A 12905-nucleotide genomic window follows, 5' to 3' on the forward strand; every position below is an offset into this window, starting at 1 on the left:
CACCACAGCTATGGCGCGTCTGTGTAACTGAGGTTGGTGGTAGTTTTAGCAGACCAGTTGTCTGCCGATCAGAAGAGGTCGTTGTGGTTGGCCTGCAACTTAAACAATCGACATTCTCCCTGGGTCTAAATGAGGACAGAATGGCGACATGACTGCCCAATTTGAGCCTCCGGACTCACTCATTTATATGTCTTTTCCCTACACCTCTGCTGGAGTTCCTCTGTAGGGGACAAGTGGAGTGCTTTTTAATGATTAAAACGCCAGATTTCCTCAGCCTGCTTTGCCTTCATACACCGCTCACTAGTCGTTCTTGTACCTGCAGTATACTTGCTCTTCACAGCAGATCAGTGCCTACCAGACCGTGCTATCTCGCCTGTGAGCGATTTTGGAAACCTCCCTCACAGAATTATTTGCAAAATATCAACATTACACACACCTGCCATCCAATGTGACAATCTGTCACATAACTACTACCTTCCAGCCATATCTGCTCGAAATTTATAAGAATTCCCTGATTCTACTCCTGTGTTTATTCATGGCGCACTGCTCTGCTTTTGGTACCACTGGTACAATCCAGCGGCCCACTCCTGGAACATGTGTGGTGTAGTTAATGTCTCGTGGTGCTTTGGTGTCCCCCACCAAACTCACATTAGCAACATACAGGGTTACTTCATCTGACCTCATGTGCTTCAGCAGTATCCTTAACGAAAATTGTCACGTCCTCCATTGCCTTGTCGTAGAAGGGATTAATCAATGGAACCACTGCCAGATCATATGGAACAGAAGGCATACTCAATCTCGACTTACTTTCCTGTGATTCTGATTGTGACTCTCTTTATGAGTCTCTAACTCAGTATTAGATTCGAAATTTCTCTGTTTCATGTCCTCAAATTGCTCTCTTAACGCTTGCACTTAATGACTTACAGCAGAAATTGAATCTGAGGTAGTAGCACGTCTTCCCAGCATTTTGCGTACTGTACATCCCCCGTAACTCCACTGATTTTTTTTTTTAAATACACAGACTCCCATTTAAACCTACGAAAAATGCAATCAAAAATTAATTCCTCTAGCAAATCAGCGCCCAGGCACGCCCAGCTAGCCGCGCGGTCTAACGCGCTGCACCCGAGAGGGAAGGCGTTGCAGTCCCCGGCACGAATCCGCTCGGCGGATTAGTGTCGAGGTCCGGTGTGCTGGCTAGCCTGTGGATAGTTTTTAAGGCGGTTTCCCATCCGCGTCAGTTGCACCGTGTCTGCGATTGCTGTGCAAACACAGTCTCCATGTATGCATACACCATAATTACTCTACTATGCAAACATTGGAGTTACACTCGTCTGGTATGAGACGTTCCTGCCGGAGTCCACTGGGGCCAAAACTGCACAATAACCCTGGGTTCGGTGTGGGGCGGCGGTGGGGTGGGTGGACTGCTGTGGCCTGTTGTGGGGCTGTGAACCACTGAGGGCTACAGCAGGCCCCCAGTTCAATACACAATACAATACAATACAAATCATCGCCCATCTACATACAGAACAAAAAGCTGCTGCATCTCTGGACCATGGCAACTCGTGTCCAGACAAACTGCAAAATGGACAGCACACTGACACCAAATTATCACGTCTCTAAACAAAGGTAAGTTCACAGATTGCTGTGGCTTCACAAAAGTAACTCTAAACGTCATGCACACTGCCTCACACAATTACGACAACAAGAGCAATCATTAACAATAATATGAATAAAACTTAGACTTACCGCAACACATTGTGCTGAGCTGTTACCACCGAACCTACGTCAAGTTTCACTGCCTCACTCACCACTCGCCAAAATCAGCTCTCTACAAAAATGTAGTGTTGAATATGGACAAACATTTTCTAACACAAGAATCGTGTTGGGAAGCGAAGCGACCACTTCCTGACATCAAATTGTTACAAACCCCCCCGAGTTCAGGGGCTGTAGTATGTCAGAACGACCGAGAGGTATGGTTTCGGAAAGAGGTTCACGCCTTCCATTGATTCTGGTGATGGTGCCGCACAGCATACGTGCGTGGGTCAGCGGCAATGCCAATATCGGAATCTGCTGCCTTGGCATGTGGGGGCCCAACCTTGCAGGCGTAGCACTCCTACTGTGTTGGCTGCGCTGGTAGCCTGGGACACGACTGATTGCGCCATCTATTGGAAATCGTGGCCTCCATGTAGAGTGTCGAAAGGAAATATCTATCCACCATCGTTGCAGCTCCGGCTGTCTCCACTCAGGGTAGCTCAGGCAGTGACCGAAGATAGCTCTGCTTCGGAGGCTGCAAATTCGCGCCCTGGATCCACCCCTAAGGACGGCGGCTTGCAGTCCTTCAGACAATGTCACCCATAGAGCGAATGCCAGCACCCCTCTCGGTCCTGGCGCCAGTGCAGCTCCAAGGTGCGCCCAGCTCCGGCACAGCTATGGCGTGTCTGTGCAGCGGGGTCTAGTGGTAGTTTCAGTGCGCCTGCAGAGGTAGTCATGGATGGGGTGCAACTTAAACAATCGTCACTCTCGCGTGTTCTAGATGTGAACGGAATGGCTGTGTGACTGCCCACTTTGAGCCTCCGAGCTCACTTATGTATCTTTTTCCTATGTCTCTGACGTAGTCCCTCTGGAGGGGACAAGTGGACTGCTCTTGAATATTTGCGTCAGCTTTACTTAGCCTGCTTGGGCCCCTACACACAGGTTACTAGCCGCTGTAGTAACTGCAATGTATAGGTTCTTCACAGCACATCAGTGCCCTGTGCTGCCTTCATTATTTCACACTCATATACGGTGTCCACTGGGCCATGCCTTCTAGCCTGTGAGTGGTGTCGTAAGCCTGCCTCATAGAATCCTTTGCCAAATATCAACATTGCCCACGCCTGCCAGCCGATGTGACAATTGGTCCTTAACTACTACCTTCCAGCCATAGCTGCGCGAAATTTCCAAGAATTCTCCAAATTCTTGCCCCTAGTTACTAGTTGCACAGCAATTGACTGCTGAAATTAGATTGAAAGACCTACATAATGATCCAGTTCATTTTTCCTGTCAGTACCTTCTAAGAAATCAAGACTGAAATCTCCAGAAACTTCTGTTCCTTCTTGTCTGACAGGTAGGTCAATAATGGATTTAGATTACTCATAAATTGCTGAAAGTGTCCTTGAAGGGACTGTAGCTTGTTAGAATTACCAGAGAGGTATGCTGCAGTAATAACTCACAATCAGATGCTCCTAGGTTCTGATCAACACGAATACTGTTTGTTTAAATATTTTTAACCTTCGATCCAACTTTTACATATTTTGCAACTTCGGGTGAGAGTTAGCGTTAGACTCATCCAACGTTCTGCACATAAATGATCGGATCCAAGTTTTCACACTGGGTCAATTCCAAATTGTGTTCCCCCATATGACGTTTTTTTAATACAGTAAGCAATCAACACAGATCATGAGTTACATGGGTAATTTATATGAGGGAGGATCGGAAATTAACACACAATAAATAATATCACGATGATATAGTTTGAAATTTACGCTACAGAGGCTACTTTGTTTTGATGTGCAGCTCTAGCGGGAGGTGTCTAAACGGGCAAAGATACATGGCGTGCATGTTCCTGTTGGCAACTTGAGAAGAGCAGCGAAGTGTAGTTCGACTTTTGGGGGGTCAGTGGGCAGAAACAGAGCGAAATTCATAGGGACATGCGTGCCGTGTTTGGGGACAACTGTGTGGCCCGTAGCAGTGTCTCCAGGTGGTGTGCATCCTTCCTAGAGGGCCGTATGGAGCTCAGTGATTCGCCACGTTCCGGGCAGCCGGTAACAGCTGCAACCCCGCAGAATGTGGGAGCCACTGAGGTAGCAGTTTTGAATGACCGGTGTGTCCAGCTGTGAACATTATCGTAGCACAAGTTTGTTTCTGTGGTCATCCTCCGCAGAAAGCATATAAATACTTTTTTTTTTGTAAATCAAACTGCCTTTTCCTGCTGCTAGTTATTTTATTTATCTCATACGCGTCTCGCCTTCTCCTTTTCTAAGGCATCATCAGTGGGATCTATAATGATACAGACCTTCTGACCATGCAAGAAAATTACCACATACATAAAACCAAAGCAGTGGAAAATCCTGTTGAATGACCAAGTACACATGCCAAGCCATTCATTATTTACACTAATAGATAAAATAATGTTCACAAAAAGGATAAATGTAATAATACTGTTCAATGTAATAATAATAGAACCCAACATCTTTACTCTCACTCATCCATGACCCCTCCCCAGAATATTGAAACGAAAAATCAAAACAGTTGTCACCAAAGTTTTCAGCCACTCGCTAACAGCTAGTACAATGACCACCCCTCCCCCCCTAAAAAAAGGATAACTCCTCTATTCCCCCTCCTCTCTCTCTCTCACTCATACGCACACACACGGTATAAACATCATAAACAGAAGTTACTAACAAACATATACTTCGTTAGGGTGGCAACACACAGGTAAACATACCAAAGACGATGAAACACGTAATGGAGTCGCAATATTTACGCTGTGAAAAGAAGTCTACGACGAAATAGTTGTATCAAGTGACAGAAGAACGATAGCCAACCACAAAAAAGAGTGAGAAACATGGTGAACAGTGTGTGAATGGCGAAAACACAAAGATGTAATTATATGGCAGTAATAAAAGTGGTAGTGCGACCTCCAGACCAGATGTGAGGAAACGCAGATCAGCAAATCGTAAGTAATTACATTTTTACAAAAAATCGCGAAGTGAAATGTTTGATAATCTATAACTAACAAAACTGTATAATTATAGATCCCACTGATGACGCCTTAGAAAAGGAGAAGGCTAAACGTGTATGGGATACATAAAATAACTAGCAGCAGGAAAAGGCAGTTTGATTTGCAAAACAAATATTATCGTAGCAGTTCAACATATCCTGTGGTGCAGTGTTCGATATTATTCATGACACGCTGAATTTTCGCTAAGTTAGTACTCATTGGGTGCCTAAGAACCTGAAAGACAACCACAAGGCCAGCGAATGTTGATAAGCTTGGACCACTTAACGCATTAACTTCCTGAAAGGAATCGTCACTGGTGATGAGTCGTGGGCGTACCACTACACGCCAGAAACCGAACAGGCCTCTGTGGAGCGGAAACATGATGGCTTCCCAGTACGAAAGAAATTCAGAGTGACTCAGTCTGATAGGAAAGTGATTGTGACAGTGTTCTGGGATATGCATGTTGTGTTACTGGTGGACTTTGCTGTACATGGGACCACTGTGAGTGCTGCAGCCTACATTAAAACTTTGGTTGTTGCGTTGTGTCCTTCGTGAAAAAAGCCACAACATTAATGCTGACGGTGTCGAGCTTCTGCATACAATGATCACTCCCCATGTTGCTGGTCCTGTTCTTGAGAAAATCGCCAAATTTGGGTAGGACGCGCTCCAGCATCCACCATACAGTCTGGACCTTGCACCGTCGGACTTTCATCTGTTTGGTCACATGAAGAATTCCTGGCCGGCCAACACTTCGTGACAGATGCGGAAGTGAAGTCAGAAGTCTGGAGATGGCTGAACTCCAACCAAACGGAATTCTACGAACAGGCCATGCTGAAACTGGTACCACGATGGGAGAAATGTGTTCAGAACGTTGGTGACTATGTAGAAAAGTAGGTAGAAGATTTAAGTTCATTTGTGATTTTTGTATTTTGTTACCTATTAAACTTTTTGGTAATAAAATTATTGTGCTTTAGTTTCCTATCTTCCCTCATGCATTATTATATTGCACATCGCATAAAGATTTATTATTTATTCACTTTTCATTTAACTTCTTCAGACATAATATTACATTGTATAGCTAAACAGCTGTTAAGGAGACACAGTCATTTTGAAACAAAAAGCATAGCAAGTACTACCTACAGTATGAGAAATTTACAATATATGAGGGTTGTCCAGAAAGTAAGTTCCGATCGGTCGCGAAATGGGCACCACAGTGAAAACCCGGTGAAGTTTTGCACAGATGTGTTGGGTAGTGTATCTAGTATGACCGTCGATCACATCAAGACGCTCTTTTCAGTTGTGAGCGCGCTGTGAGCGAGTAAAGATGCCTAGAACAACGATGTCTCCCGCCAAGTAGGAGGTCCCGCTGAGAGGCTTCGCCTTAATGAATGCAGCCCACCTAACACAACTGCCACGCACTTCCTTCTTCATGGCAATCCTCAGCCACGCTCTGCAGGGGCAGTGAAGACGCTCCTGCAGCCTTTTCGATGGGAAGTGTTCGATCACCCACAACAAAGCCCTAATTGGCTCGTCCTTAGTACCGTCTCTGTTCGTATGAAACGCTGGATACGAAGACAACACTTGGGCGCAGGCTACGCGCTATCGACCAGCGTGTAAAGAATTACCGGAAAGCACAGGTGGCTGCCTTCTATGACGCTGGTGTTGGAACTTTGGTAGAACGCCCCCACAGATGTCTAAGTCAGAGCAGCGACTATGTGGGGAAGTATCTGGAAAGTGTAGCTACCTCTTGCAGCTAAAAGGTTTCTGATTTTCACTGTGGTTTCCACTTAGCGACCGATCGGAACTTACCTTCTGGACAACCCTCGTATAATTAACAGATGTACAAAATGCAAATATTTCACATTAACAGTAATTAAAAGAATGTATGCAATTGAACTTCGTTTACAGAAGTAATAAGATGACAGTTACTATTATTATTATTGATTATGTATAAGTACTTTATAAAATAATAAAGTGTTGACATTTTTCAAGGCACCTGGCTGGCCCATTCCTAGTATCAGCTATTATGGTTTATTTGTTTTTACTTTTTCTGTGCACTGTAAATAATTTTAAGCACATGGAGCTGATACTTCAAGCTAAAACAGTGGTGTCAGACTAACTTTTCGGAAACTATTGCTTGCTAACTTGTGTACGAATTAATGTAATTTAGAGTACTTCTTTCATTACTCATCTTCAGCGATGGAAGGATATGTGACAGCTGTCACTTTGAGCTGGATTTACCGAGTGCAGTGGTGGAGTGGTCGTCACATTGAACACGCTTTCTGGTGGACAACAGGTCAGACCTGCGTCTGGCCATCTGGATGCAGGTTTTTCAAATTCAAATGGCTCCGAGCACTATGGGACTTAACTTCTGAGGTCATCAGTCCCCTAGAACTTAGAACTACTTAAACCTAATCAACCTAAGGACATCACACGCATCCATGCCCAGGGCAAGATTCGAACCTGCGACTGTAGCGGTCGTGCGGTTCCAGACTGTAGCGCCTAGAACCGCTCGGCCACTCTGGCCGGCGATGCTGGTTTTCTGTGGTTTCCCTAAACTGCTATGGGGAAATGCCAGACAGGTTTCTTTGAAGAATGCGGCCAATTTCCTTCCCCATCTTTACATAATGTGAGCTCAGGCTCCGTCTCTAACAACTGCATTGCCAACACGATGTTATACTCTAATCTCCCTTCCTACCTTCCAGCTGATTTTATGGTCAAGTAGGTACGAACCAGGGGCAGAAGATTATCATGTAGAAAAACTGTGCTCAAGCCACCACAGTGCTTTACTAGGTGTGACCATGTTGGAGGTGGTGTGGTGTTGCTTTCCTCAGATATTAGGAGAGACTTGGACACTCAGATGTAGACGGATGTGCAATTTATCATGGACTCCCAAGCATCGTGCAACTTGGCATTTTTATATGCACCATTCTTTCTAGTGTCACGATTTGCAGGGCAACAGCTGCAGTAGCAGCTTCTGCTGGGTTCGCGGGTCGCTCTGGGACAGGTCCGTTATCGGGATACAAGAGGGCCGTGCATTTGCCAGAGCAGTGGAGCTGATCATCCCGTCATAAAGAGTGTACGCCAGTCTCTGTACTGCCTTAGAAAGTGCCTTATTGTCAATGGAAATCGTTCAGTCTGTTATAAATGTCAGCCAGCGAAAGTTGAAAAATCAGCTCGACATATAGTCACGCTCTTCCATATCGCTGTGTAGCGTAATGCGCCATATCCTAGCTTAGTTTGATGGCTGATGCGGGAAGGGTGTTGAGCCAGATGTGGGAGAAACTGCACCCTGTAGCAGCGACCAGTGGTCCAATACAAGGACAGCACGTGTGTGTAGTCTTTAGGCGGTTTCCATGTTTTCGCCGTTGAATTCTGTGCTGGTCGCCATTGTAAATCCCAGACACTGTACCAGAAAGCGGCCTATAGTCAAATTGCATGCTTATAGGAATATCGTCTGAGTTACCTAACTAGATTCGTGATTTCCTGTGACAGAGGTCACAGTTCGTAGTAATTGATGGAAAGTCGTCGAGTAAAACAGAAGTGATTTCTGGCGTTCCCAAGGTAGTGTTATAGGCCCTCTGTTCTTCCTTATCTACATAAACGGTTCAGCAGACAATCTATGCAGCAATCTAAGGTTGTTTCCAGATGTTGCTGTCCTTTATCGTCTAGTAAAGTCGTCAGAATATCAAAACAAATTGCAAAACGATTTAGAAAAGATATCAGAATGGTGCGAAAATTGACAAATGACCCCAAATAACGAAAAGTGTGAGATCATTCACATGAATGCTAAAGCGAATCCGTTAATCTTCGGTTACATGGTAAATCAGTTAGATCTAAAGGCCGTAAGTTTTACTAACTACCTAAGAATTACGATTACGAACAACTTAAATTGGAAAGGACACACAGAAAATTTTTGGGGAAGGCGAACTAAAGACTGCGTTTTATTGGCAGAACACTTAGAAGATTGCAACAGATTTACTTAACAGACTGCCTAGAGTATGCTTGTCGATCCACTTTTGGAGTACTGCTGCGCGGTCTGGCATCCTTACGAGATAGGATTAACGTCGAGAGAGTTCAAAGAAGAGCAGCACGTTTCCTATTCTCGCGAAATACGGGATAGGCTCAAGTGGCTCTGAGCACTATGGGACTTAACATCTGAGGTTATCAGTCCCCTAGAATTTAGAACAAACACACACACACCCATGCCCGAGGGAGGACTCGAACCTCCGCCGGGACCAGCCGCACAGTCCATGACTGCAGCGCCCCAGACCGCTCGGCGGTGTTCTTATGTCCTGCGCCCTGTTCGAGAGTGGAATAATAGGGAATTATTGTGAAGGTGGTTCGATGAACCCGCTGCCAGGCACTTAAGTGTGATTAGAAGACTATCCATGTAGATATTGATATAGATGAAAATGTGGTAGGGAAATTGTTAACAGCGCAACCTTGTGTGAGCCGCACATGATAGGACACAGGACTTTCTTTGGTCAGGTTATGTGATGGCTTATGCAACACAAGGATGAAACAAAAATAGCAAAAACTTTCAAATCATAAAGTAAAAATCATAACCTGTGACCACGCAGGAAGTATTCTGAGGGTCTGCAGTTAAGACAGTGAACGTCTTGTGACGGGTGCAGTGCATACAGTTCACAATATTCACTGTTAGCTTGGCAGCTTAAATGTAAGACCTGACGAACGGGACCACTGGCGGGCACTCGCTGCAGCGTTCGCGTGCAGCGTCAGTGCTGGAACTGCAGCTGTGGAGGCGCGTATGCAGCTAGGGCCACGCATCGATGCGCACCCACGCTTCGTCGCTGTCGCCTGCCCCGGCTTCTGTCGCAGGGCTCGCAGCTTCTGTCGCAAGGCTCGCAGCTTCTGTCGCAGGGCTCGCAGCTTCTGATCTAGCTGTCGCGTCTGTCTGAGGTTCCACACTCTCACGACCTGTGAGGAACAAAACACTCTACACCAGGGGTTCCCAACAAAATTTTCTCGAGGACCCCTCATCGATCATGATTGGTACCTTGCCATAGCACAGTATCAAGTACCTAAAAAAGCCAAATTAAGAGTCTTTTTATACGTTTTCTGTTTTTGGTACTTAGAAAAAACATTGACATATGCATTATTGAACAAATATTGAGCTTCAAACTTTTTCAATTTTGCCATCATTGTTATTGTTAAATTTTTGATTAGTGCTCAAAATCTTTGTCTTGAATTCTGGGTGTTTAGTATAACAAACTCCTTAAAAAATAAAAATTGAGTATGAACTGAAAATGACATAAAAAATTAAAACTGAATCTATTGGTGTGTGAAGCATAAGAAAACACTAACTTCATAAAAGGTATTATCTATTTGAAAAAACACAGTTACAACAGAGTACTCCATCAGTATACAGTTTTCAGTTCTTAATGATATGAGTTCAATGTGACCTTTGAGTCCATCTTGCAGAGCCCTCTGGCATAGCTCGCGGACTCCTGGGGGTCCGTGGACCACCTGTTGGGAACCACTGCTCTACACCAAAGCTGGAAGAAGTCTGTCTCACATTTCTCCAGTAACGTCATTATGTTGTTGTTGTTGTTGTTGTCTTCAGTCCTGAGACTGGTTTGATGCAGCTCTCCATGCTACTCTATCCTGTGCAAGCTGCTTCATCTCCCAGTACCTACTGCAACCTACATCCTTCTGAATCTGATTAGTGTACTCATCTCTCGGTCTCCCTCTACGATTTTTACCCTCCACGCTGCCCTCCAATGCTAAATTTGTGATCCCTTGGTGCCTCAAAACATGTCCTACCAACCGATCCCTTCTTCTAGTCAAGTTGTGCCACAAACTTCTCTTCTCCCCAATCCTATTCAATACCTCCTCATTAGTTACGTGATCTATCCACCTTATCTTCAGTATTCTTCTGTAGCACCACGTCATTATATTCCTGCAAAAATACTGTCCAAAAGTGCTAAACATAACAAGGGAAGAAAGAAGAGAAAGTCAGCTATCACTGTAAATTAACGCAAGAATTGTTCCCACAACAGACTCGTGCCATCTTCCTAAGGCACGAGCCTGCACTGTTTGTGATACGTACGTCACGTAGTGCTGCAGTCTGCTACCCCAAACCGCCAAAGAAACTGGTGTAGCCATGCGTATTCAGTACAGAGATATGTAAACAGGCAGAATACAGTGCTGCGGTCGGCAACGCCTATATAAGACAAGTGTCTGGCGCAGTTGTTACCTCAGTTACTGATGCTAGAATGGCACATTATCAAGATTTAAGTGAGTTTGAACGTGAGGTCATAGTCGTCGCACGAGCAATGGGACGCAGCATTTCCGAGGTAGCAATGAACTGGGGATTTTCCCATACGACCATTTCACGAGTGTACCGTGAATATCAGGAACCCCGTAAAACCTCAAATCTTCGACATCGCTGCGGCCAGAAAAAGATCCTGCAAGAACGGAACCAATGACGATTGAAGACAATTGTTCGACGTGGCAGAAGTGCAACGAAAAATCATCAATATCGGCTTTTGGAGCCAAAGGCGCACTCGTGTAGCCTTGATGACTGCGCGACACAAAACTTTACGCCTCGCCTGGGACCGCCAACGCTGACATTGGACTCTTGATGACTGGAAACATGTTGCTGGTCGGACGAGTCTCGTTTCAAACTGTAGCTGTCGGATGGATCTGTATGGCTATGGAGCCAACCTCATGCACCCACGGACCCTCAGTAGTGAACTGTTGGATGTTCTGTAATGGTGCGGGCGCAGTTGGAGTGATATGGGACCCCTGATACATCTAGAAACGTCTGTGACAGGTGACACGTACGTAAGTATTTTGTCTGATCACCTACACTCCTGGAAATGGAAAAAAGAACACATTGACACCGGTGTGTCAGACCCACCATACTTGCTCCGGACACTGCGAGAGGGCTGTACAAGCAATGATCACAAGCACGGCACAGCGGACACATCAGGAACCGCGGTGTTGGCCGTCGAATGGCGCTAGCTGCGCAGCATTTGTGCACCGCCGCCGTCAGTGTCAGCCAGTTTGCCGTGGCATACGGAGCTTCATCGCAGTCTTTAACACTGGTAGCATGCCGCGACAGTGTGGACGTGAACCGTATGTGCAGTTGATGGACTTTGAGCGTGGGCGTATAGTGGGCATGCGGGAGGCCGGGTGGACGTACCGCCGAATTGCTCAACACGTGGGGTGTGATGTCTCCACTGTACATCGATGTTGTCGCCAGTGGTCGGCGGAAGGTGCACGTGCCCGTCGACCTGGGACCGGACCGCAGCGACGCACAGATGCACGCCAAGACCGTAGGATCCTACGCAGTGCAGTAGGGGACCGCACCGCCACTTCCCAGCAAATTAGGGACACTGTTGCTCCTGGGGTATCAGCGAGGACCATTCGCAACTGTCTCCATGAAGCTGGGCTACGGTCCTGCACACCGTTAGGCCGTCTTCCGCTCACGCTCCAACATCGTGCAGCCCGCCTCCAGTGGTGTCGCGACAGGCGTGAATGGAGGGACGAATGGAGACGTGTCGTCTTCAGCGATGAGAGTCGCTTCTGCCTTGGTGCCAATGATGGTCATATGCGTGTATGGCGCCGTGCAGGTGAGCGCCACAATCAGGACTGCATACGACCGAGGCACACAGGGCCAACACCCGGCATCATGGTGTGGGGAGCGATGTCCTACACTGGCCGTACACCTCTGGTGATCGTCGAGGGGACACTGAATAGTGCACGGTAGATCCAAACCGTCATTGAACCCATCGTTCAACGATTCCTAGACCGGCAAGGGAACTTGCTGTTCTAACAGGACAATGCACGTCCGCATGTATCCCGTGCCACCCAACGTGCTCTAGAAGGTGTAAGTCAACTACCCTGGCCAGCAAGATCTCCGGATCTGTCCCTCATTGAGCATGTTTGGGACTGGATGAAGCGTCGTCTCACGCGGTCTGCACGTCCAGCACGAACGCTGGTCCAACTGAGGCGCCAGGTGGAAATGGCATGGCAAGCCGTTCTAAAGGACTACATCCAGCATCTCTACGATCGTCTCCATGGGAGAATAGCAGCCTGCATTGCTACGAAAGGTGGATATACACTGTACTAGTGCCGACATTGTGCATGCTCTGTTACCTGTGTCTATGTGCCTCTG

Source organism: Schistocerca gregaria, chromosome 9 (genome assembly GCF_023897955.1).
Source record: "Schistocerca gregaria isolate iqSchGreg1 chromosome 9, iqSchGreg1.2, whole genome shotgun sequence".
Lineage (NCBI taxonomy): Eukaryota > Metazoa > Arthropoda > Insecta > Orthoptera > Acrididae > Schistocerca > Schistocerca gregaria.